Source organism: Megascapheus bottae, chromosome 6, assembly GCF_031878675.1.
Source record: "Megascapheus bottae isolate mThoBot1 chromosome 6, mThoBot2.hap1, whole genome shotgun sequence".
Taxonomy (NCBI): Eukaryota; Metazoa; Chordata; class Mammalia; order Rodentia; family Geomyidae; genus Megascapheus; species Megascapheus bottae.
Window position 1 is genome coordinate 19,265,761 of NC_143514.1, and position 24,203 is coordinate 19,289,963.

Sequence of the window (24,203 nt, forward strand, 5' to 3'; positions counted from 1 at the left end):
GGTCTCCCCCGCCCTAGGCTGGTGTGGGCCCCTGGGAGAATCCATCATCAGCCAGTTTCTGGGGCCCAGATAGCAGGTGCCTGTTGGGTCCACACTTAGCCATGACCTCGTGACAACCAGTCTTCCTTGATCTCTCTGGATGTCCTGTTCCCTCACAGCCTCCAACCTCCTTTCAGGCCAGGACAGCCTGACCCTCACTGCCACCCCTGGGGTTAGCCCCAAGTCCATGATGGCTACATTCCACATTCCAAATTCAGCCCGGGCTTGGGTGCCCAGCCAAGACCTCATTCTTAACCAGCTCAGGCCAGATCATCCTTCCAACAAGCCTGGGCCCAAGGCACTGTGAACGCAGCAAGATTCTCAGAGGTGTCCTGAGAGCAGAGTAAGGCCAAATCTATTTCGTATCTCTGGGTAGAGAAAAAGAGTGTGCCACGTGGCACACCCAGACATCTTGTACTCCGCAGTGCCCTTGAGTGCTCTGAGGCCCAAGGTCCTCCGCTAGTAGCTTTTGTAGTGGTGGATTAGGGGCAGAGGCTTGTACCTTCGGAGGCTATGCACCGTGGACATCTGCTACAGTAAAGCCTCCCCAGGTAAGGGGGGAGTGTTAGGAAAGATGGAAGGCAAAATCCCTCCTATTTGGGAAGTTTGGAATTGATGCTTCTGGCCAAAGGTAACTCCAGGAGTAAGTCTCACTGAGACACAGGTCTCAAGTGGGAGGGAAATGGAAGCAGGATCCAGAAAGAAACCTCCTGAAACCATACAGGCTGGGTAGCTCAGGTGTCCACTGATAGATTGATTGACCGATGGATCCATTCATTCTTTCACTCACTGAAAAATTCCTGCAGCCTCCAAAGCTTTGCCTGCCAGGCATTGTGCTAGGTGTCAGAACTTAACCTGGGATGGGGGCTGACATCAGAATACAGCTGGAGTTCATTATCTCCCTCCCAACAACTCCAGGCCTTCCTCTACATTCCCAGCTTACCCAGCTCAGTGGGAAGCTGAGGTCATCCTGACCCCTCCCTCAGTCTCCTGCCCCAACTACCACCCTCTGGCAAGTCCTATGGCTTCAGCCCATATATTACAGCATTACCCCTTCTCTGCGATTGCCTCTTTCAGGCCTATTCCAACTCTCTGCTCTACCTGTGCAGCCATCCTCTAACCATCTCTCTGCACTCTTCCCCAGCCCCACCTTGCTTTTTTTGTGTGCTGATCCTAGGGTTTGAACTCAAGGCCTGAGCACTGTCCCTGAGTTTTGGTGCTCAAAGCTAGAGCTCTATTACTTGAACCATACCTCATGTCTGGAGTTTTGGTATTTAATTGGAGATAAAAGTCTCATGGGTTTTTTTCTTTTTTCTTTTCCTGTTCTGGCTGGCTTTGAACTATTATCCTCAGATCCCAAATTCCTGAGTAGCTAGGATTACAGGTATGAGCCACCAGCTCCCTCCTCACCATCCATCTTATTAATCTTTCTTCTTAGCTGTGGACAGAGGATCTTCCTTGGCTAGCAGTTTCATTACTCACTCCTATGACCAAAAGTATCTGTTGTTGGGGCAAAGTTCTAACATCTATCATGGCGAATGAAGGCCCTTGTGAGTCCCAGGTTTCAGTGTCTGACTCTGCCTTATCTTTTTTCACTCCCTGTTCCTTGAACTTTACACACAGCCTTAGAGGTTCATGCAATCCCATTTGAGCCATTGGAACCTAGCCAGCCACTCTCTGCCTGGGGTGGCCACTGGAAGCACATTCTGTGCCTCAGATCTTCACGACTCTCTGGATTCTCCTATATGCCCAGGGCTGTGAGGACTCTACTCTTGACCCCCAGACCATGTTATATGTCCCTCTATTACTGCTTGTGTCACATTGAAGGGCATGTCCCCACCCCTGGCTTCTCTGGGGACCCAGACAGTTTTTTTTTAAATCACATTCATAAAGAGGAAAAATTATAAACAAATAAGTACACTGTCCAGTGTCTAGCACAATGGGCCACAGTGTGCTTGGGGGCGTTGAGAAAGAAGACAGGAGAAATTTCTGGTCAAGACAGTAAGTGGTAAGGAATACCACACAGGGGCAAGTAGCAGCTCTTTTGCATGGAGAGATGACATGGCATGGTGAGGATTTGGATATGCCAGAGGAGCCTGAATTCCAGGGTGTGTGTGTGTGTGTGTGTGTAGTGGTAGGACATATGTGTCTTGTTGGTGAAGTCTGCTGAAGAGGGGTAGCCCACAAGTTTTAGGATGAAGGAACCCCTCCTGCCCTGGTCTGACACAAGAAGCATGCCTGGGTCCTTCAGAAGCATCAGAACCATTTCTGGTCAGGACTGGGGCACTAAAGGGCCATGAGGAAGAAGTGTGCAGTCACACCCTTGCAGGGTGTGATCCAGGTAGACGAGTCAATGAGAGCAGGGTCCCTCCTCTAGACACATTCCAGAGGTAGACAAATACACCCCAGTGGCTACTACCCAAAGTCCCAACACCCCGACAAGCTGGAGTCTTCTTTCCTATTGGAGCACAGTGCTGAGCTAGCCCATGATTCACACGACCTGTACTTCAAGAACTCTCCTAGAGACAAAGACAGCTTCTCAACCACCCTTGGTTCTTTCCTAAAGTACTTCAAGATGCTGGAGAGAAGCCAAGTGCATTCAGAGGACCTCATCAGCATCCCCAGGATGTAGCCATTGTTAGGACAGATGTAGCCATTGTAAACAGACAGCTGGATTCCACCCTGGATCCTCTTGTCCAAAGCCAAGCCTCGTCAGTACAAGGGCTGTACAAATGCCTGCTCCATTGAACTGCTATGTGAATTTGTGACACATGCTTCTAGAAAAGAGGTTTATAATACACTGAAGTTGCTTTTCTGATACCCAAAAGAAGGAGAAAGAGAAAAAAAATAAATGATGATTTAAACCAGGTGCTGATATCTCATGACTGGAATGCTAGCTACTCGGGAGATTGAGATCTGAGGCTCACAGTTCAAAGCCAGTATGTAAAACTTACTCTTAATTAGTTACCAAAGAGCTGGAAGTAGAGCTCAAGTTGTAGTTACAGCCTTGAGTGAAAAAAGTTCAGGGATAGCACCCACTCTGTTCAAGCCCTAGGACTAGCACATACACATACACACACACACACACACACACACACACACAATTATTCAAAGGCACAGGCTCTTATGTTCCAAACTATTGCTCATATACCATATAAAGCACTTTATCCAAGTGTAGAATTATTATAATTGAGAGATGGCAAAAAGTAAAAAGCAAGGATAACATATAAAAGTAACACATAAGGATAATCAAGGACCTGCTAAGTCACCGAAAGGCAACAAAGGAAAGGATGTGAATGAGGAGAAGGAAGGGAAGGACGGGAGACTGTTTTGGCTCCATGACTTCAGAGAAGACCCTACGGGGAGGAGGGAAGCTGCCCTCTGGGACAGGAGTATGGGAAGAAGCCATGAAAGGGAGCAGCAAGGCAAAAACTGGGAAGGAAGGCAGGGTAACTGAGGTGGAATGACGTGGCCTGGGATGGGAGCACAGTGGCTTGATCACATGGGTTATGAAAGCCTTGCCAGAGTTTAGCTTTCATTCCCAAAGTAATTGTACGATACTAAAGTTTTAGGCAGATGAGTCTTATCTGTTATTATTATTACTGTTATTATTAAACTGTACTAGACTTTGTGCTCAGAGCCTCACACTTGTTAGGCAGGTGTTATACCACTTGAGCCACTCTGTCAGCTTTTTTTGTGATGATGATGATGATGATGATGATTTTCTGCTGGGGCTTAAACTGAGGACATGGGTACTGTCCCTGAGCATTTGTGCTCAAGATTAGCAGTCTAAACTCAAATCGTGTAGCATTTCCAGCTTTTTGGTGGTTAATTGAAGGTAAGAGTCTCTTGGACTTTTTAAAATTTAAATCTGGCTGATTTCAAACTGTGAAACTCTGATCTCAGCTTCCTGAGTAGTTAATATTATAGGCATGAGCCACACTGGTGTCTGGCATATGGGTTATTTTTGGAGATAGGATCTTACTTTATGACTGGACCGACATGGACTTTCAACCTCCTGTTTGTGTTTTCCCACGTTGTTAGCCACCAGGATAACAGTCATGAGCCACCACACCCAGTCATTGGTTCAGATGGAGTATCACAAATTACTTTTTTCCTTCCTGAGCTAGTCCTAAACCACAACCCCTAGATTTCCAGATCCAAAGTAGCTAGGATTGCAGGTTTGAGCCACAGCATGGAGCTCTGGTTTTGTTTACATAGTTTCTCTGGCTATTTTGGGGACAGTGTGTTATAGTAGGAATGTGATGTGGACCTGAGAGACAGTGGGTGGATACTGAGGATGGAGCCTGATGCAGGTGGACAAGACAGATGTGTTATTGGTAGAGTTGGGAAAGGGAGAGAGGCTTGAGCATTGGGTGATAAGAAGCTTTCAGTTCCATCCGGGTGACTTCCTTGGAGACATTTCTTGGACTTGAATTGGGAGCTCAGTGGAGTGAGACCCATCCCAAAGCATGAGTGAGAAGGATCTTCAGTGTGGGGGAAAAGTTTGTCATGTTGACAAGGAGATATACTTGGATGTTGTAAGTACACAAATAATACCCAGAGGACAAAGGCTGGATGAGATCACCGAGAGATTGATTGCCTACAGGAAGAAAGCTGAACTCGCAAAGCCCAGGAGAGACTGGGAGAATGCTGGGAAACTGGCTCAGGAGATGGGTGGGGTGTCTGGGGAGCTCAGTTCCCTTGGAAGGGGAGATTTTTAAGAAGGAAGGTGAGGCCAGTGGCTTGTATCTATAATTCTAGCTACTCAGGAGACTGAGATCTGTGAATTAATATAGAAAGCCAGCCTGAGTAGGAAAATCCATCAGAATGAATATGGAGGAGGGTGATCTGAGGACAAATGGCTGATGCTGTGGGCCAGGGTCTTGTGGAAGCCTGAGTTTTCAGAAAGCCAGACTTGACCTAAATAAGCCTTCCATCTTTACTTAGTTTTGGCCAAGCAGTATATTTTCATCTCCTAACTACCTTTGCACTAGATGCCTTTGCCATAGGAGATGAAGGTAGCAGGTGCAGAGATTATTTTTCATGGACCTGAGGCTACTTTTGCCAAAAGCACTGGCTTTTTCTACCGGGCTGAAGATGTCCCCTGATGACTAATGCTGGGTGGGAAGGCTCTACCTCCACCTTTATCCCTGTCTTCATGGCGGGTGTTGCCTTGGCTACCGTAACCTTAACCTAATGGCTTCTGCTCAGCTCTGTGCTTAGCCATGCTAGTTGCATAGGAAATATTGGACCAGAATTGATAGTTGTTTTTCCCCCCGAAACTTCCTTATTCAGTCCTTTCCAAGGCTGAAGACAGCAATAGAAGGGTAATAGGTAGTCTCAAGACATACAGGGGACATCAGGACCAAGGTGTTACCAAACACCAAGTCCCATTCCAGTCCACTGGACCAGCCCGGGACGTCTCTGATCCTCTGTCCATTCCTTACCTATGCCTCTTTCTCTCCCTTTTGCCCAAAGGAGCTTGAAGCTCAGGCAGTAGTGCTCACTGTCTTGATTTTGTTGACCTTTTCTTTTCTCTGACAACTTGTCATCAACAATGAGTGAGTGGACTTAAGCTTAGTCTCAGGTATTTGTGCTCTGGGAAGATGCCTTGTCCAGGGATGGGAGATTGGAGCCAGGATCTGAGACCACTCCATTTTCCCAATCTACCTTCATCCTCCTCCTTGTTCTAGTTTCCTGGTATCTGAGTGTCACTCCAGATCTTTTGTAGCCTTCCCCTCTATTCTTAGGGGTGACTTGGGCCTCCTTGATCTGGGTCCATTGTGTAACTCCCACAAGGGTCCCCTCCCATCTTCCTCTGCCCTGCATCCATCCTCATCCAGGTAGACCCACAGACCTTCACCCCAAGACCCTGACAGTCATCCAGGATGCTGGGAACCTTCAATAGAGTCCTGGGCTTTGAACTATGATTCAAAGCGTCTTAGAAAAGCCTGATTGGAGAGGAGTCATAGGCCAGGCTGGGAAAAGGCTCAGAGGAAAAGCCTTCGGGAATCTCAAGGGTGGGGTCCAGCCTGGCCCCACTTCCATGTGTGAGGCAGGCAGGGAGAGGTGGAAAAAGATGTTTCCATCACCTCCCCTGGGACTGCGTAGGTGCTGGGGTGTCTGTTTGTGGCCTCTCTCTATGTATGGAGGAGATGGGGCTTGGGCAGTGTCTCTCTCTGGCTCACCCCAGGTCCTTCCCCCACTTCAGACCACTGGACAAAACAAGAACAATGTGGCCATTAAAACCCACAAGAATAATCAGATATGTGGGGGAAAGTTCACCGTGTGGTATTAACTGAAAAAGGCAACTGCAAATGTAAAATCCTACTTTCAAGAAAACAAACCAGCACATAAATGAGGAAGTAAATAGGAATTATGTAAATGAAACATAGGAGAAACCCAAAGAAACCTATAATCAAATACATGGAAACTGAAAACATTGCAATTATGTAAATGTAAACATAGAAACCATTACTGACGCCACCACAGGAATCTAAGCATTTATTTAGCTAACTCTATCCCATGTGCCCATCTAGCGACTTCCTCAAAAATGCTCACAACCCCTTGAAATAGGTAGCATGATTTTCATCGCCAATTTATATATGAGGAACCCCAGGACAAAGGAACAGAGGAGCTAAGTCACTTGTCACAGGTCACACAGCCTGTAAACAACAAGAGTGAAATTTGAACCTAAGCAGCTAGGCATGCAAAAAGAGACATTTCAAGAAGTAACAACTCTTTCAAGATGTCTGCGGTTTTGTTTTTCTGTTTCCAGTTTGATACTTCTGATGTTTTGCTCTAGGACTGAACCCAGGGCTTTCTAGGAAAGAGCTGGATCACAATCAACAATCCACATATCTTTACCCTCGTGTTACTCCACATGAAATACAAATAACTTTATTTTTAAATTGTTTTGGTCAGTTGTAGGGCTTGAACTCAGAGCGTAGGTACTGTCCCTGAATTTTATCTGCACAAAGAGAGTGTTCTACCACTTTGAGCTCCAGCTCCTTTTCTGGTGGTTAGTTGAACGTAAGAGTCTCAAGGACTTTTCTGAGTGGGCTGGCTTTGAACCATAATCTGCAGATCTCAACTTCCAGAGTAGCTAGGATTATAGGCATGGGCCACTAGTGCTCAGTTATGTTTATTATGTATCTTGAATAATGTCCCCTCTTTCATGAATATTCAATGTATATCCTGTGAAATTAAGAAAATTAAGGAATTGGATTGGGAGGGATGAAGAAGAATAATGAAAGGGGTGACATTGAACAACTAACTTAAAAAATTCCAGTCTGGAGGCCTGAGCTTCTTTTGATCAACACTGGTACTCTATCATTTAAACCACAGCTCTGCTTGCAGCTTTTTGGTAGTTCACTGGAGCCATACTTGTCAGATCTCAGCCTCCTGAGGAGCTAGAATTACAGTGGTAAGCCGCTAGTGCCTGGCTTGATTTAAAAAAATATATTTTGTTTTCTTCAAGTAGTTGTACAAAGGATGTGCCGTTCAACAAAGCAGTTTATGAATACTGTGTCTTTTGATCAATGTCATTCCTTTTAACATTGTCACCTATACCTCCTACCCCACACCTTCCCTCACTTTTCTTGATTTTTAGATTTTCTATTGAATGGCCATTTAACAAAGTAAATTCTGTGTATAGTGAGTCTTGATCTGTGTCATCTCTTCAACATCTTCATCCTCCTTCGACTCACCCCTTCCCTTATTTTTCTCGGTTCTGTGCCATATACAATGCATTCTTGCCCGCATTCTACTCATTTCCCCTGTTCCTTCTTCTATCCCTCTCTCCTTGCCCCCACCCCTGCAAGTATTTGTGTTTTAGCGCTTACTTTGTTGGGCTTTGATTTAGTCTTTCTAAAGAATTATACTATTTATTTTCTCATGGAGTCTATTATTCTTCAGTTAATTAATTTATAACTGCTTGGCTGCCACCCAGTGTTTTCCTTGTAGATTTATAGGCACATTCTAGCTCCCACAAATGAGGGAAACCATGAAACCTATGTTTGCCTGGGTCTGGCTTACTTCACTTAATATAATTTTTTCCATTTCCTTATGCATAGTATAATAGCATTCTTTCTGATGGATGAGTAAAATACTGAGTATATATACCACATGTTCTTGATCCGTTTGTCCATTGAGGGGCTTGTTCTGGTGGCTTTAGTGTGGCCTTGTTGTGCTCTAAATGTTCAGAGTGGAATTTCTGGGTCATAAAGTAGTTCTATGTTTAGATTTTTGAGGACCCTTCACACTGCGTTCCAGAGTAGTCGAACACATTACATTCTCACCAACGGTGTAATAGAGTTCCCTTTTGGCCACTTCTAAAGTAACATGATAAGGCCAAAGTTGCCCAGGTAGGTACTCTTCTTGCAGGTCTGGGACTCTGTCCTGCCCATGAATGGTTATCAGATGGCAAGATCAGAGGCCCAAGGCCAGGAGAGCCCTGCTCCTTGTCCTGATCTGTGGCCCCTTGGCCATTCCAAGGCCTTGGGCCATAGTCCTTGAGAGCCTCAGACCTTTCATTGAAACTATTAGATCTTGGGCCCGAGTCAGGCTTCTCCTTGGCTGACTTTGAAGGGTGCTGGCTATGGAGCTTTGTGTGAATGTTTACTTGTATGTCTGCACAGTTCTCACAGGGAAGTCCGGGAGTCTGCCCTGGCTTCTTGACCACTCATCTCCTTACAGATTCTTACTTCCACACAGAGTAGGACCCCCTGTTACAGCCTCAGCCACAGGAACACTCTTAGTAGCCAGGAACTCATTGTCTCCTATGGGAGAAAGCACAATATGGAAGGAACACTGTCAGAAGCACTGTAAGCTGGAGCTTGCTGTTGTGTGGCTTTGGAACTTTATCCCTTTTCACTTGAAAGGTCTGATGTGGTCACAAGATCACATGGTCGCAAGATCACATGGGAGCAGGGGAGGGGCTCTACAAACACAAAGCTGGCCTCTTTATGGTCTTTCTTGCTGCTGCCAGCTCTTCCTGTGGAGCCACACAGAACAGTCCCATCTTGCACCCTATCTCCTCACTGCACATACTCCTCACAGCTCCTCCAGCCTGGAGTGGCTTCAACCCATCAAACTTCCAGGGAAAATTGGGTGATATGGGAAATCCTAGCTGTGTGCCAGAGGCTCATACCTGTAACCTTAGCTACTCAGGAGGCTGAAATCCAGAGGATGGAGATTGTAGGCCAGACCAGACAGAAAAATGCATAAAGCTCTATCTAAAAATACCAGTCAAAAGCTAGGCTGGAGACATGAGGCCCTGAGTTCAAACTCTGGTACAAAGTTTTTAAAAGACTGGAAAAAAAGCAAAAATAACCCAAACCTTCGTGCGAAAGCTCTGCCTCAGGAGACTGCAAAGGAATTTCAGGGTGCAGACCATTACAAATCAGTACGCAGTGCTCCACCACACAGCAGACAGAACATCACTGTCTCTAGAAGTGTCTGAGCCAGGAGCAGCCTAGCCAGTTTAAGTGTGAGAGCCCTCCCTTCAGCTGCGTCCAGCAACACCACTGAGTCATGTGGACAGATTTGATGGAGTCTTCTTGTGGCATAGACAGGCAGGCATGTCAGGAGAGTGGGCTCTGAGATACTCTGCTCTGAAATGGGACAGCAGTATGGCTGGAAGCCCTGACCTCTGCAATTTGACCCTCGAGGTACCCAGAATGTTCTTCCAAATAGAGATCTGGACAGACAGCCTCCTTAGGGTTCCCAGAATGAGCCCAACAGCACAGTCTGTGGTCCTGGTGCCCCCTCTCCATCATCTAGGGGTCATAACCTTATGAACAGAGCCCAAAACTCAGGCTACCAGAGGACCAGCCCTGTGAGGCCTGCCAGGGACCTCAGAACGGGCCCTCCTGTGGAAACAAGAAAGCTGTTGAACAGATGATGGGGCGCAGGTGGTGGGGATGGGGGTGGAGCTAGGCTGTGATTGAGTCCTGAGGTCCACAGGGAAAATTCTGGGTCTAAACTGTCCTAAGGAGAGACTGGGCAGCTATGCTACCCGAGGGGAACCAACTCTCCAAAAGGCTGTGGCTTCTGTGAATTGTTAGGACCAATTTGCTCACTCTTTGGTCCTCAGGGAATGTGGCTTCCTGGGCTGGAGGGGACCCCACCTGATAATTCCTAATGTCCTGAAATACTCTCAGATCAGACAGGGCACTGAGCCAGAGCAAGCCCTGTTCCAGCTGGCTCACTCTGCCTGTTAGAACATTGCTGCTGGGGCCAAGATCTACCCTTTGAAGTTGTCTTTGAGGTGAGACCTTTAGATAGTTAAGACAGAATCTTGCTTTCCTGGGGCTACCCTAGAGCATGGTCAGAGCCAGAACCCTGACTTGCACTGAACTCTGAACCTCATTTTCTTCATTGCTGGACAGGAAACAACCGCAAGTACTATTTATTGAATGTGCAGCCCCGCCAGGCTCTTTGCTAAACCTATCACATGCCAAGTACAGGCCTGGTTTAATGTTTCCTGACTCCCTTGCCAGCTCTAGCAACCCTGTCCAGGCTGTCTGCAGAGATGAACTGCATCCCTCTACTGGACAGTAGTTGAATTGCAGTCAGGAAAAAAAGAGGACAAAGGCAGAATAGCTGTTGGCTGTCAGGTTGGGAGGGACCAGGCCCAGCCTGGTACTTTAGAGATGAGCAAACTGAGCTTAATACCGGCCACCTCACTGATGGCTTCCTTGAAGTTTCTTTGTGTGTGGCTCCCAGACAGGGAAGCCCCTCCTACAGATGGGGCAATGGGCTTCCCAACTCCCTCCCTCCCTCCCCTGGCTGACCCCACACTCCATCATTACCCTGAGATACTGATACCAGCAGCAACCTGGACTACATACATATATACCCATGAACAAGATAGAGAGCTGGGCTTTCCCAACCTATGCAGCTCAGAGAAATAAGGAGATGCTACAGAGGGACACTACAGGGACATCTTAGCTCTGAATTGGCTTCCAGTGGGAAGTGCTTGCTGACTTAGAAGATTTCAGGACCGTTGCAACTTCTTAATGTTTTCCATTCACGGCAATAGCCATCCATAGCCTGGAGCTGTGATATGTGCCTGCAGGCATCATTTCTTTTATTTTCAATAATACTACAAAGTATATTAGATCAACATCATGAATGGGGAAACAGGCTTAGGACTGAAAAGCAATGGTCCTAGATCTGAGCCCAGATCATCCAGTGTGAACGCTTTCCTCTAACCTCACTGCCTTGTGCTGGTTCTGGTCTTGCTTCTCTCCTCAACAATTAGCCACTGCTGCTGCTGCTGCTGCTGTCCCTCCTCCTCTTCCTCCACCTCCTCCTCCTCTTCTTCCTCCTCCTCCTTTTCTTTCTCCTTTTTCTGTGCTGGTATTTGGTGGCTTGAACTTAGGGCCTAGGCACTGTTCCTGAGCTTTTTTTTGCTCAGGGCTAGTTCTCTACTGTTGGGAGCCAGGCTGTCCCTTGAATCTGCAGATAACCTCACTAAGAAGTGAGCTGGTGCCATGCCTAGGAACTTCTGAAGCTACATTGTCTGTATTGTGATCTTTCTGGTCTCTTTGATTTATTGCTTTATTGTTTTATTGTTTTTTTGGCCTTTTTCTGTTTAACTAATCTGAGATTTACCATATGAATGTAACCCACAACAGTTCCCTGATTTACCATCTGAATGTAACACCTGGCAGTTCCCTGGTTTCAAGAAAGTATGTAAGCCTTGATTTGGAAATAAACTGGGCTGCAGTCTTTACCTGGGCTGCAGACCTCTCGAACCCCATCTGTTTGTCTGTCTTCTATTTTTTCCAGTCCCTGCCCCCTATTTCAGGAATCCTGGTTTGCTGCCGGCAGGCCCCGGCACTTTACCTCTTGAACCACAGCTTCACTTTTGGCTTTTTGCTGTTTCATTAGAGATAAGCATCTCATGGAGTTTCTGCCTGGGCTACTTTTGAATAGAGACCCTCAGATCTCAGCCTCCTGCATACCGCATGAGCACTGGCGCTTGCCCAGAGCCTTTCTTCTTGATTTTCTTTTTCACCCTTACCCATGGTTCCTGAGGAAGGGAGTGCCTCAGCCAGAGACTGTGAGTGGAGGACATCCTGGCCAGTGTCAGTCCCCATCCCTACACTCCAGATGTATGGCTGTCTCTAGGTCACCTGTGGGCAGCATCCCCCAGACATTTTAAGTGTACCGTACTCTAACCTTAAGTTACTCTCCCTACAGCACTCACCCCAAGCTCCTCCCCCATATCCCAGCACCATTGATGGCCCCACCATCTGCCTTCCCATGTCAGTCACTGACTCCTATATTTTTCTTCCATCTCCACAGTCTGCTCACAGTTTATGTTCTGTTAATACTGTCTTAATGAGCACATCCTCCCCTTATTCCTTATCTCACTAACCCCCACCACAAACCTTCTCATATACTATCATTGATTCTTGGGGATTCTGTCTTCTGGTCCTCTCCATTTCTATGTGACAGAACATTCAAGTATTCAGAAGTGCTTCTCATTTTCCTGCTTGTAAAATTTTCACATTGCTTAAAGCATAATAATCAGGCAGGGTGTAGTGAAGCGTGCTTGGGATTCTGGCTACTTGGGAGGTGGAGATAGGATGATCCCGGTCTGAGGCTAACCCAGAAAGAAGTGCAAGGACACTATCCAAGAAGCAAAGTGAGAGCAAAAGGCTGAGGATGTGGTGCAAGTGACAGAACATTTACCTAGAAAGTATGAGACCCTGAATCCTGCCCCCGCCACTCAGTTCTGCCAGTACCACTCAAGAAGGAAAGAAAAAAGTGTGTGTCAGGGGTGGGGGGCAATTAAACAACTTCACTTTGCCCTTGGTACTGGAGGTGAACCTTCATTTCATGCTGGTCTTCCCCCAAACTCAGCTTCAAACACTGCCATGCTCCTATATCACTCGTCCTTCTTTGTCTGGTAATGTCTATTTCTCCTTTCCATCTCGCCCCAGGCGTCTCCTCTGCAGAGGCTCCATGTGCCATCATCAGCTACATCGGCGGTTGTGATTTGCAATAGCATGTCTATTCTTATCTTGGTCTTACATTGTAATAGTGAGATATTAGGGAATATCTAAAGTTTGTCTCCCACTTAACAGTAGCATACTTTGGGGACAGAGGTTTATTTTATTTTATTTATGTGTGATACTCATAGCCAGGCTAGTGCCTGGCACTTAATGGTGAGGAAAGAAGGAAGGAAGGAAGGAAGGAAGGAGGGAGGGAAGGAAGGAAGGGAGGAGGAAGGGAGCTGGGACAGAGGAGAGAGGGAAACTGAGAGGAAGGGAGGGAACAAGGAGAGGGAGAAGAAAGGATGGAAAGAAGGAAGGAGTAAGGTAAAGAAGGAAAGAAAAAAGAAAAGGGAATGACGGGGCCGGGAGTTTGGCCCAGTGGTAGAGTGCTTGCCTAGCATGCACGAAGACCCAGGCTCAGTTCCTTGGTACCACATACATAGAGAAAAGCCGGAAATGGTGCTGAGGCTCAAGGGGTAGAGCTCTAGCCTTGAGAAAGACCAAGGATAGCACTCAGGCCCTGAGCTCAAGCCCGGGACTGGTTAAAAAAAAAAGAAAAGAAAAGGGAATGAGTAAGGGAGACAGGGAACAGGGAAAGGAGGGAGGGAAGGAGGAAGATAGGAACTGAAAACTGGCAGAGTAATGGCTGAGAGAGGAGAGAGTGACCAGAACCCTGTTGGGGAGGAAAGGGTAAATTCCTTCCATATCTGGCTGCATATTAGGGGACTCCCCACTCAGAGGAGCTTCCTGTCTCTCCAGTTGGATAACTTCTGGAGGTGATTATAAAGCTCCATGCACTTGTGTCTTCCTCTGGGTGGGACCTTGCACAAGGGTTGATGGGAGGGATGGAAGCCAGAGTGGCTGGGAGGTGATCTCTTTTCCCGCTCAGAACCTACCATCTATAGGGCCCTGTGCTCACATCCTGAGTTTCTGTGTACAGCACATGGTGGCACAAGCCACAGGCAATGGAAGCTGCTAGAAGATTAGGACTCCAGAGCAAGGGCAGTGGTAAAGGAGGTGAAGCTTGAACTGATCTGGAAATAGAAAGGAATGGCAAGACCATTGCTGGTGGGAGCAATATGGCATAGAGGCTGAAAGTCAGGACCTACATGCCCATGTGTCCAGAGGCAAAGCACACCTGCTCTAAGAGGCACCTAGCTTAGAAATCAGTTTGGAAGGCATCTTGGGAACCAGGTACTGGAGTACTTTGCCAGGGTGGTGGGTTTGAAGGAGACCCACAGGACAATGTGCTGTACTGGGTCGTCTTGATCTTCCAGAGCTATTTCAGAAGACCAGTCTCATGGTTAACCTGCAATTCTCCAGTTCAAGGGCTATTTTCAGCAGTGGCCAGCAGGGGGCAGGGCTAACCCATAGTCCCTCAGCCCAGGACCCAGCCAGTCTAGGACTCCTTGTCAGAGGCTTGGCCCTTTGGGGAGTAAAGAATCCAGGAGAGAAGGAAATCATCCAGCTGTGCACATCTGGGGAAGGGGAGGCAAGTTGATGGCCATCAAAGTGAGGTCGGGTGACTTTCCTGACCTCATGTTTCCAGCCCAGCTTCCCAGCTGTGCCTGTGTTGCCTTTGGTATCCGTGGCCCTTCCTTTCTGCATCCATAGAGGTGCCTGCTTTGGGTCTCCAGGGAACCTCAAAGACTTTGGAATTGAATCAAAGCCAAGAATGCAGCTGGAGAGAAAGATGCCTGGGCCATTCTGGCTCCTTCCCTAGGAAGGATGGGCGGGTACCCGGATGATGAGAAGGCACTTGTGGGATTAACTGACACCCAGAGTCTCTGTGCTAGTGACAGAATGCATCCAGACTAATCTGTTGCCATGAGGCATCCCAGAAGAGAGTAAATAGCTTCAGATTTAGAGGGAAAAGATGGAAGGGGCTATAGATGTAGAGAGAGGAGGGGAGGACTGAAGGTTATAGACCAGCAGGTGATAAGGAATAGAGTTGTGAAACAAGAGTAGGATTTTACCAGTTGGAGGAAGGGCAGCCCAGACAGGAAGTCAGTATGAGCAAAGGCCCTGCTGAGTTGAGTTTGGGTTTAAGTGAAGAGCTCAGGATGTTTCGTGTGTGTGTGTGTGTGTGTGTGTGTGTGTGTGTGTGTGTGTGTGTGTGCACTGGTACTGGGACTTGTACTCAGTGCCTTGTGCTCTTAGTTTTTCTCCACACAGTTGGCACTCTACCAGTGGAGTCACACCTCCACTTCTGGATTTTTGCTGGTTAGTTGAAAACAGGAGTCACAGATTTGTCTGCCTGGGCTGGCTTTGAGCTAGGATCCTCAGATCTTTTAAGTAGCTAGGATTATAGGCATGAGCCACTGGTTCCTGTCTCTATATGTTTTCAATAAGCCTGGATACCAATAATAGCTGTGTTATTTCTAACACTCACATCGAGTCTTAAAGAGCTAGAATCCTCTTGTTACAGATGAAGGTTCTGAGGGTCACAGAAGCAAAGCGGCAGCCGTGGTAAGAACCCAGGAATTGACATTTCAGTCTTGTTCCACGTGGCCCCAGGAAGCCCCGGTAAGACTGGAGTTAGGGGTGTAGAAGGAGATGACACCAAGACCAGAAAAAGCCTTTTCATTCCAGGGAGGTCTCCCCCGTGGCCTCAATATCCTGGTGAGGCTATCAGATCTGGTCAGAATGGGTGCCCTTGTTCTTCAGCTGTTATCCATGTGTCGAGCTTCTCACTTTTTCTTTTCCTTTTAGAACATTTCTTGGGCAAATTCTTTTCCTGTAGGCCACAGCTTTTGTCCTTTCATTGCCTTATTTTAATCTTCCCAGAGTGCCAGAACCCAATTCTATAGATTGAACCTCCCATACACAGCAGAAAAGTGTTTCCCCTGAGTTAACATGATACTGGCCCAACTGACGTTTGGGGAGGGGCATTCTGGTGCCTAGGTGATGCCTTCTCAATGACCACTGCCAGGTAGAAGGCATAATCTAGCTCTTTGGGTCCCTTGTAGAAAAGCACATAGTTACCTTACAAAAATCCCACTTCTTAGCAGGCATGGTGGCACACACTTGTAATCCTAATAGCTTAGGAGGCAGAGGTAGGAGAATCATTGAGATTGAGTCTCGGTAGTTAGTAAGACACAGTGAAAGTGTAGCTCAAGTGGTAGACAATTTGCCTAACAAGTGAAAGGATCTGTATTACAATCCCAGTGCTGCAAAAAAACCCAAAATATCCCCAAGCCCTAATATGCACATAAAACCCCACTTCCTAATATGATAGCTTTGGTAGGTACTATTTTAAAGTGCCAATTTGGGGAGGATGCAAACATTTAGGCTGTAACTGTCTTTCCTTTGCATCCCCAAATACATGTTATTCTCTCATACAAAACACATTCAGGTCTTGGCAATACCCTCATTTAGTTTGATCTGGCATCAGCCTTAAAGTCTAAGACCAAAGCCTCATCTAGTCACATATAGGTGAGACTCAAGGGCAGATCAACATGAGGCAAACTGCTTTCCAGCTATGAGCAGGTGCAACTGAAGTATTTCATGCTTGTGAAATACAATGGCGGGATAAGCACAGGATACACATTTCCAACACAGAAAGGGGCTATGAGTAAGAAGAAAGAGGTAAGATGACCCAAGTAAGTTAGAAAGTGAACTGGCTGAACAATATAAAATCTTAAGACACAAGAATAGTCTTGTTTGGCTAGATGCTCTTTCCCCCAACAAGCTAGGGCAGAATGAGGTATTTAAGTCTTTGCATGATCTGCTCCCAAGCATTGCTGAGTACTGTCGGGGTTGCATAGAATGGAAGACTATGGCTCTTGAAGGCTCAAATTGCATGCTGATGGCTCAAGTCATCTGAGGTCTTGGGGGTAGCTTATTCCCATTGCTCTGGGGGACATTGCCCTAGTGTAGACTCTTTGCATTGGCCCTGCCCTTGCTGTGACCCTCTGCCTATGTCAAACAAGAGAGTCTCCTGGTGACTTTAACGTCCTGAGTATGTTGAGGAGATATGTTTCAAGGCCTCTAGTGGAATATATTTTTTCCTCTATGCATACATATACTGTGTGTGTGTGTGTGTGTGTGTGCATGCATGCCAGTACTAGGGCTTGAACTCAGGGCCAGGACACTGTCCTTTAGCTTTTTTGCTTATAGCTGACACTCTACCACTTGAGCCATGACTCTATGTCCAGCTCTTTGATGGTTAATTAGAGATGAGAGTCTCGTGGATTTTTCTCTCCAAGTTGGCTTTGAATAGAGATACTCAGGTATCAGTCTCCTAAGTAGCTAGGATTATAGATGTGAAGCCACTGGTGTCTAGCCACCAATCCTGCTGGTGAATTAGAAATTACAAGCATTACTCCTTTTACTCTGGGGATATTATTATTAAAATAAAAGTCATTTGAACTTGAGCACTACCATACCAGAGCAGTTGACCTGATGACCAAGCGGGCTATTAGGGATTAGTGGTTGGATCATGTCCACAGATACACACACTGAACAGTCTGGGATCTCATTATACTCTTCAGAACAGCATACAACTTAAAACCCAAATTGTTTATTTCTGAAATTTTCCATTTAATAATTCCACACAGTGGTTGACCGCAGGTAATTCAAACCTTAGAAAGCAAAGCCACACATAAGGGAATACCTCTCTGTTTCTTGATTATTTGAGCTTCCTGCCTTCCTTTTACCACATTGTTGGTCTTTGTCTCTTTTGGAGGAGGATAACCTTTGTCCTTTGATTTGTAAGAGTTACATATTTTACAAATAAGCATGTATGATTTGTTTTATTGTTTCCATCACTTGCAAATACCATGTTTGGAAAGATTTTTGTTAGATAATTCCTGCTTCTTCATGTGATCCATGTATACTAGCCCTCAAAATGTTTATCAGGACAAGATGGCCAATGTTTCTGCCTTGAGTTGATTTAATTCCAGCCCAAAGCAAAGCACTGGAATTTTTGTTAATCCCAGAAAGCTCACCAAGTCTGAATGGAAGACAACCATTGGTTTTCTCGTCTATTTTAAGAAGCTTGAGGAGCAGTAGAGGTCTGGGGCCTTGGCGTGGGATCCAGGGCTCTGGGTTTGGATCCTGTAGCTAGTTCTTCCTTTGGCTAGCCCAGCTTGCTCAGACCCAGCAGTGTGGTCTGCACCTGCATGCACCCCTGTCCAATTGTGCGTTCTTCCGTTCTGGGGAGTGGGCTGAGTGTTTGCATATTTTCCCTTTGTTTATAGGCTCATACTCGTGTGGGGCCCTCCCCCTCAGCAGAAGGCTAGCAGTGCTGCACAGGCCCTGTGAGGCTGTGTGTGTGGGGTGCTGGGCCCTGAGGGCTGAAGAGAAGCAGGGAAGGGCAGAAGAGGCTTGCCCAGAGAGCCACCAGCAGGCCACAACTCCTCCCAAGTATTCTCAGCCTTCTTTAGGGAAAATCTCCTCCCAGTTGCACTGTTATACGGGAATTTGATTGCGAGATACAGAAAAGCCACACGTTAAGAGGTTGAATTGGGAGTATTTATTACGAAGCCTGGTGACTGGGAGTGGACTCATGTCCCCCAGGAAAACTCAAATGCACTATTATACTGTTAGGAAACTGAGCCATGAAGGTAGCAAAGAGGGAGCAGAAACCATTCTCAACAAACTAGATCAACTCTAATAGAGAGCGGAAGAGAGTTGAATGATGACCTGAGGAGAGTCAGGAGACCAGAGGCATGGCTCAATGCCAGCACAGGGGCCTAAATAGGATCATGGTCAGGGGGGCAGTGTCACAGGGAGCTCAGAAGTTCACAGACTCTCGTGAGTTCATGGTACAGGGCTGGCAGGCACAGGAACTTATTGTCCAGGTCCCTGCCTATTCTGCTTTAGGAGTTCAGGTGCCCATCAACTGGAGGTGAAGTGAATTTCACCTCTAGAGTTGTTGAGAAGTCCCCATCATCCATCAAGATGCCAGGGTGGTGCCGGTATTTCATATTTCAGTGTTCTGTGCACTTGTGAGTGGGAACAGGCAAGACGGGAGGTAGTCTTCAGAACTCTAGTTGTGGGGGGGGAGGGGGAGAGGTGGGGTGGACATGCATGTCCTAAGGAAGAATGGGAGCAGGCAAAAGGCGATGCCTTGGGCAGAGGAGGTGGCTCAGCCTTCTGGACAGCCCTTCCCCCACTCTGAAAGGTTGCCTCCTAGATTGAGGTATGGGGGTAGTGAGGCAGCTCCAAACTGGCAGATTTAGGGGTAGGGAGAGGGCAGAGAAAAGAGAGCCAGAAGCCTGCTTCTATTCCTGACCCACCCAAGCTTGTGAAGCTGACTTAGAAGCTTCCAGGTTGATTTGTTTGTTTAACCCTGGGCTGGCTTTTGAGGGCCTGCCACATTCCTTGGGATTGGCAGGGAAGGTGGTTAATAGTGTTGTTGGAGTGGGGGAGGGAGGCTGAGGCTAAGGAAGTCAACAGGAGCTCCAAGGAACAGCTTTGGGGCCCTGATTCCCAGTGCTGTGGCCGGGTGTCTGGAGGGCTGGCTGGACCTCTGCTGCCCCAGCAGCGAGCAGGGAAGGAGCACTCCCCTCATGGACTTGGAGGGGAAAGAAGAATTCCCTTGCTTGTGCTCATTAATATCTCTCTGCTTTCCAAGGCTGGCTTTGTGAATATTAGGGTTTGGCTCTGACCTCTGCCTTGGGGCACAGCTCTCCAGCCCACCTGGATGGACTCAAGGCTGGGAGGGGCCTGAGGCTGATCCATACCTGAATCTGCCCTCCTGGAAAGGCTTACCTGGTGAGCCCTTCCCTCCGAACATGGCCAGTAAAATAACACAGTGTTTGGCTCTTCCTTCTATTAGAGGTTATCTCATTGGTATCCTGAGCCTTACCTGGAGTGCAGAGGGAGTGGGAAAGGTATTCCCTCCCTCCCTCCCACAGGAAAGTGATCTCATTTAGACCTTGGCCTTGGAAGAGCATGCCTGTGTCCAGCACAACTCGTTGGGGTTATTGGCTTCCATGACCTTCACCCTCAGCCTTGAGAAGCTCATCACAGCACCCTGGTCTTTACTTCCATTTGGAACATGGAAGTAAAGAATGTGGCTTTGGCTGGGTGCTGGTGGCTCATTCCTGTAATCTAGCTACTCAAGAAGCTGAGATCCGAGGACTGCTGGTTGAAGTCAGCGCTGATAGGAAAGTCCATGGGACTCAAGTGGTGAAGTGTGAGCCTTGAGTGAAAAGCTAAGGGTATAGCAACCAGGCCTAGAGTTCAAGTCCCAGTATTGTCACACAAAAAGTGGAGGAGGGGGAGAAAGCTGAAGAGGAGGAGGAGGAGGAGGAAGAGAGAGAAAAGAAAAGTAGAAAAGTAGAAGAGGAGGATTTTTTTTTTTTAATGTGGCTGTGGAGTCAGGCAAAGGGCAATCCAGGATGGCTGACATCATTATGATTATGGTCATGATCATTCTGGTGCTGGCTGCCTCTGGCTGCTGGTCTTTGGGGAGTACTAAGACACAGCAGGAGCAAGCACTATACATAGGGCCTTCAGGGAATGAGGTTCCACCTGTGCTTTCTGCTGCCCCACCAGCCAGATCCTACCAGCCTGGCTCAACACTGATTTTCTCTTATCTACATAATGTTTCAATCTCAAAGTCGTTTTCGGTCCCTATTTACTTTTGTTGTTGTTAGTTGTGGGGCTTGAACTCAAGGTCTGAGTGCTGTTCCTGAGTTTCTGAGAAGTTTTTACTCGACTGGCATTCTACCACTTTGAGCCACAGCTCCAGTTCAGGTTTTTGAGTGGTAAATTGGAGATAAGAATCTCACAGGAGTCAAGCACCAGTGGCTCATGCCTGTAATCCTTGCTACGCAGGAAGCTAAGATCTGAGGATCACAGTTCAAAGCCAGCCTGGGTACAAAAGTCCATAAGACTTTTATCTCCAATTAACCACCAGAAAACCAGAAGTGGCACTGTAGCTCAAGTGGTAGAGCGCTAGCCTTGAGCTGAAGAGCTCAGGAACAGAGCTCAGGCCCAGAGTTCAAAACCCACAACTGATGGGGGAAAAAATGAGCCTCACAGGGACTTTCATCCCCAGGCTGGCTTTGAATTGTGATCCTCGAATCTCAGCCTTCTGAGTAGCTACGATTGCAGGCATGAGCCACCAGCATCTGGCTTGATGACCCAGCTCTGGCATGAGGAGCCCAAGCAGCAATCAATTTAACAGGCCAGTCTCAGAAAAGAGGCTGAGACCTAGAACTTAGGACACAGCTCGTGGATGCAAGTGGGGTGAGGAAAGATCTGGAACATGAAATGGAATCTCCAGCTAGGAGTTAGGGAGGTGTTTGGTGTTTGATGACAGTTGACATAGTGTGTGTGTGTGCACGCATGTGCACATCCATGTATTAGAGGTTAACTTAACAAAAGCTTCCTAAATCTTTTTTGGTGCTGTTCCAGGGACTTTTTTTTTTTTGTCATGGGACTTGAACTCTAGGCCTGGGCGCTGTCCCTGATCTCTTCAGCTCAAAGCTATCACTTTACCCCTTGAGCCACAGCGCCACTTCTGGTTTTCTGGTGGTTAATTGGAGATAAAAGTCTCATGGACTTTTCTGCCCGGGCTGGCTTTGAACTTCAATTCTCAGATCTCAGCCTCCTGAGTAGCCAGGATTACAGGTGTGAGCCACAGGTGCCACGCTTCAGGGACTTTTTTGGCGAGCAATACCAGAGCTTAAATTCAGAGCCCCGTGCTCTAGGGAAACTTTTTCACCTACAGCTTGTGCTCTACCACTTGAGCCACTCCTCCAGTCCAGTATTTTTTTTTCTGGTTAATTAGAGCTAGAATTTCTTGTATTTTTCTGCATGGACTGGCTTTGAACTATAATCCTGTAGGATTACAGGCATGAGCCACCAGTACTTGGCTCAGAGACTTTTCCGTTTTATACTTCGGTCATTCATGAAATTAAGTAATCAAGTACTTCAATTTCATGGACTCCTTTCAAGGAACATATTCAATGAGGCCCCCAAAAAGGCTGCACTGCAGGTCCACAGGCTGGTGCTGAGCTGGGTACCAGAAATAAAGAGAGAACAAAGCAGCCAGATGCCTACTGCCCCATGGGTGCATGGAGTGAGTGAATCACATGCCCCCGTGGTGACACGCTGTGGGATGGGCCAAAGTCAAGAGTGGCAGGGAGGCCACTTAAGAAGCTATCAGAGGGGTGGGGGTGGGGGGAGGAAAATGGGGATCAAGACATGTGAAAGGGTATCAATGTATGTGAATTCATGCACCTCCTATCTGGCAAATATCATGTAACCCTTCTATTAATTAAAATAAAAAATATGAAAAAAAGAAGCTATCTGAAAAGTCTTATTCTTCCTGATTCACTAACTTAACAAATATTTACTAAGCGTGCGCTGCATGCCAGGCACTATTCTAGGTAGGTGCTATAAAGGGAAGGTTGGCCTCATCACCCCACCCCCAGGCAAAGGTCCAGGATAATTCTGTGGTTCCCTTCTGCGTACCTCATCCTCATTGTGCACGCCCCAACACTTGCCCTTCACATTCTGAGGTGGGGCCTCTTGAACCTCACCACAGCCCTTCCCTGGATTCTACCTGTGTCTGCTCACATGCTGTTCTCTTCTCCTTTGGAGGGACAGCTTCCACTCTGCTCTGTCCTACCCACCTCCCACATCCTCCAACTCCAGATCAACAGGGGAGCTGCATCCTTCTCCCAGCTTCCCTGGACTTGCAGCATCAGAAAGTGAACAGAACTCTTTTTGAGATGTCACACTCAGATTCATACAGTTGGCTAAGCACTGGGCCAGGGCCTAGGGTAGTTCAGAAGCCCTGGGAGACAAAACCTTTGTCCTCAAAGGGATTCCATGTAGAAGGGAATAAGCCATGTTCACAACTAAAGAACACTCCCTCCACCCTTCACAAACCAGGGAGGAAGAAGAAAGCAAGGAGGTTGTCAGGGTCTCAAAGGTTCCACTACTTTCTGGAGACCAAGAGCTTTTAGAGACATTGAAGATCCCTCGCAAAATGGCAGCTGTTGCTGGGTGCCAGTGGCTCGTGCCTGTAATCTTAGCTGAGATATGGGATCACTGTTTAAAGCCAGCCCAGGCAGATAAGTCCGTGAGAAACTAATCTCTAATTAACCAAAAAGCCGGAAGTGGTGCTGCAGCATAAACTCTCAGGAATAGTACTCGAGCCCAGAGTGCAAGCTCCAGGGGGAAAAAAGGCAGCTACCAAAGGATTTAGTTTAAGCAATTTAGCAACAGTCAATGCTTTGCCTCTCCAATGTTTTGCCCCTTTCCCTGGCCTCGGTAGTGTCTCCCTGCCTTCTTGTGCCCATTCAGCATGAGGGGCAGTTGGGCCTGGGGGAGTCTAAACTCCCACTCTGTTCCCTTGGCTGAAGAGCAGCTGATTGGAAGCAGATGCCATGTTGTGGAGGGGCCCTGGTGGGAGTGGCGAGGCAGTGGTGGGCCTGGCTCCCCTGTGCTGACCTCAGACCTGCACCGCTGGCATGTTCAGGCCGCAGACTCCCTGTCAGCAAAGCCGCATCCGTCCTGCAGAGAGATGGTCACTGTGGCTGCCCACACCCCCAAGCCAGCAATTTTCCTGCCATGGTGAGAAACCTCCTTCATTCCTGGGCCAGAGCCTGGCCTTCTCCAACTGGGCCTGGAGCTCTGGCAGGGGGAGGGAGAGATGCCAACTACGATTTTTACACAGGTACAAGCTGATAGAGACCTCTGTCCCCATACCTTGTTCCTCAGCACATCTGTAGTAGCATAATGCCACGTGAATCCACTAGTGTCCCCTGTGCCATGTTCCAGGCTCTGTGCTAAGTACTTTGTGTCTTTCCATTCAACTTTACCGACAGCTCCATGGTAGGAGCTGTGCTGCTGAGACTCAAGGAGGGCACCTTGTCATGCAGCCTGTCGGTGCAGAAGTGGGTCTGCATCCAGGTTGTCAGGATCCAAAGGCCATCCCCCTGTGGTCCACTGTGGTAGGGCCCTGGCCATTGCCCCTGTCCCTTCCGGATACAACCTGAGCCCATCATTCCTCGGGAGTCCAGGTCCGCTTCAGGCCGGAAGCATGCACACAGGTATGTACATGGCCAGCAGCTGCTGCGGAGCCTCCGTGGAGAGCTGTGAGCTTGTCCTTGAGCAGTTTTGACTGGACTACCCCAAGAAGCCCCTCACAGGTAGAACTGCAATTCTAACTGCTGTTTCTGAAGA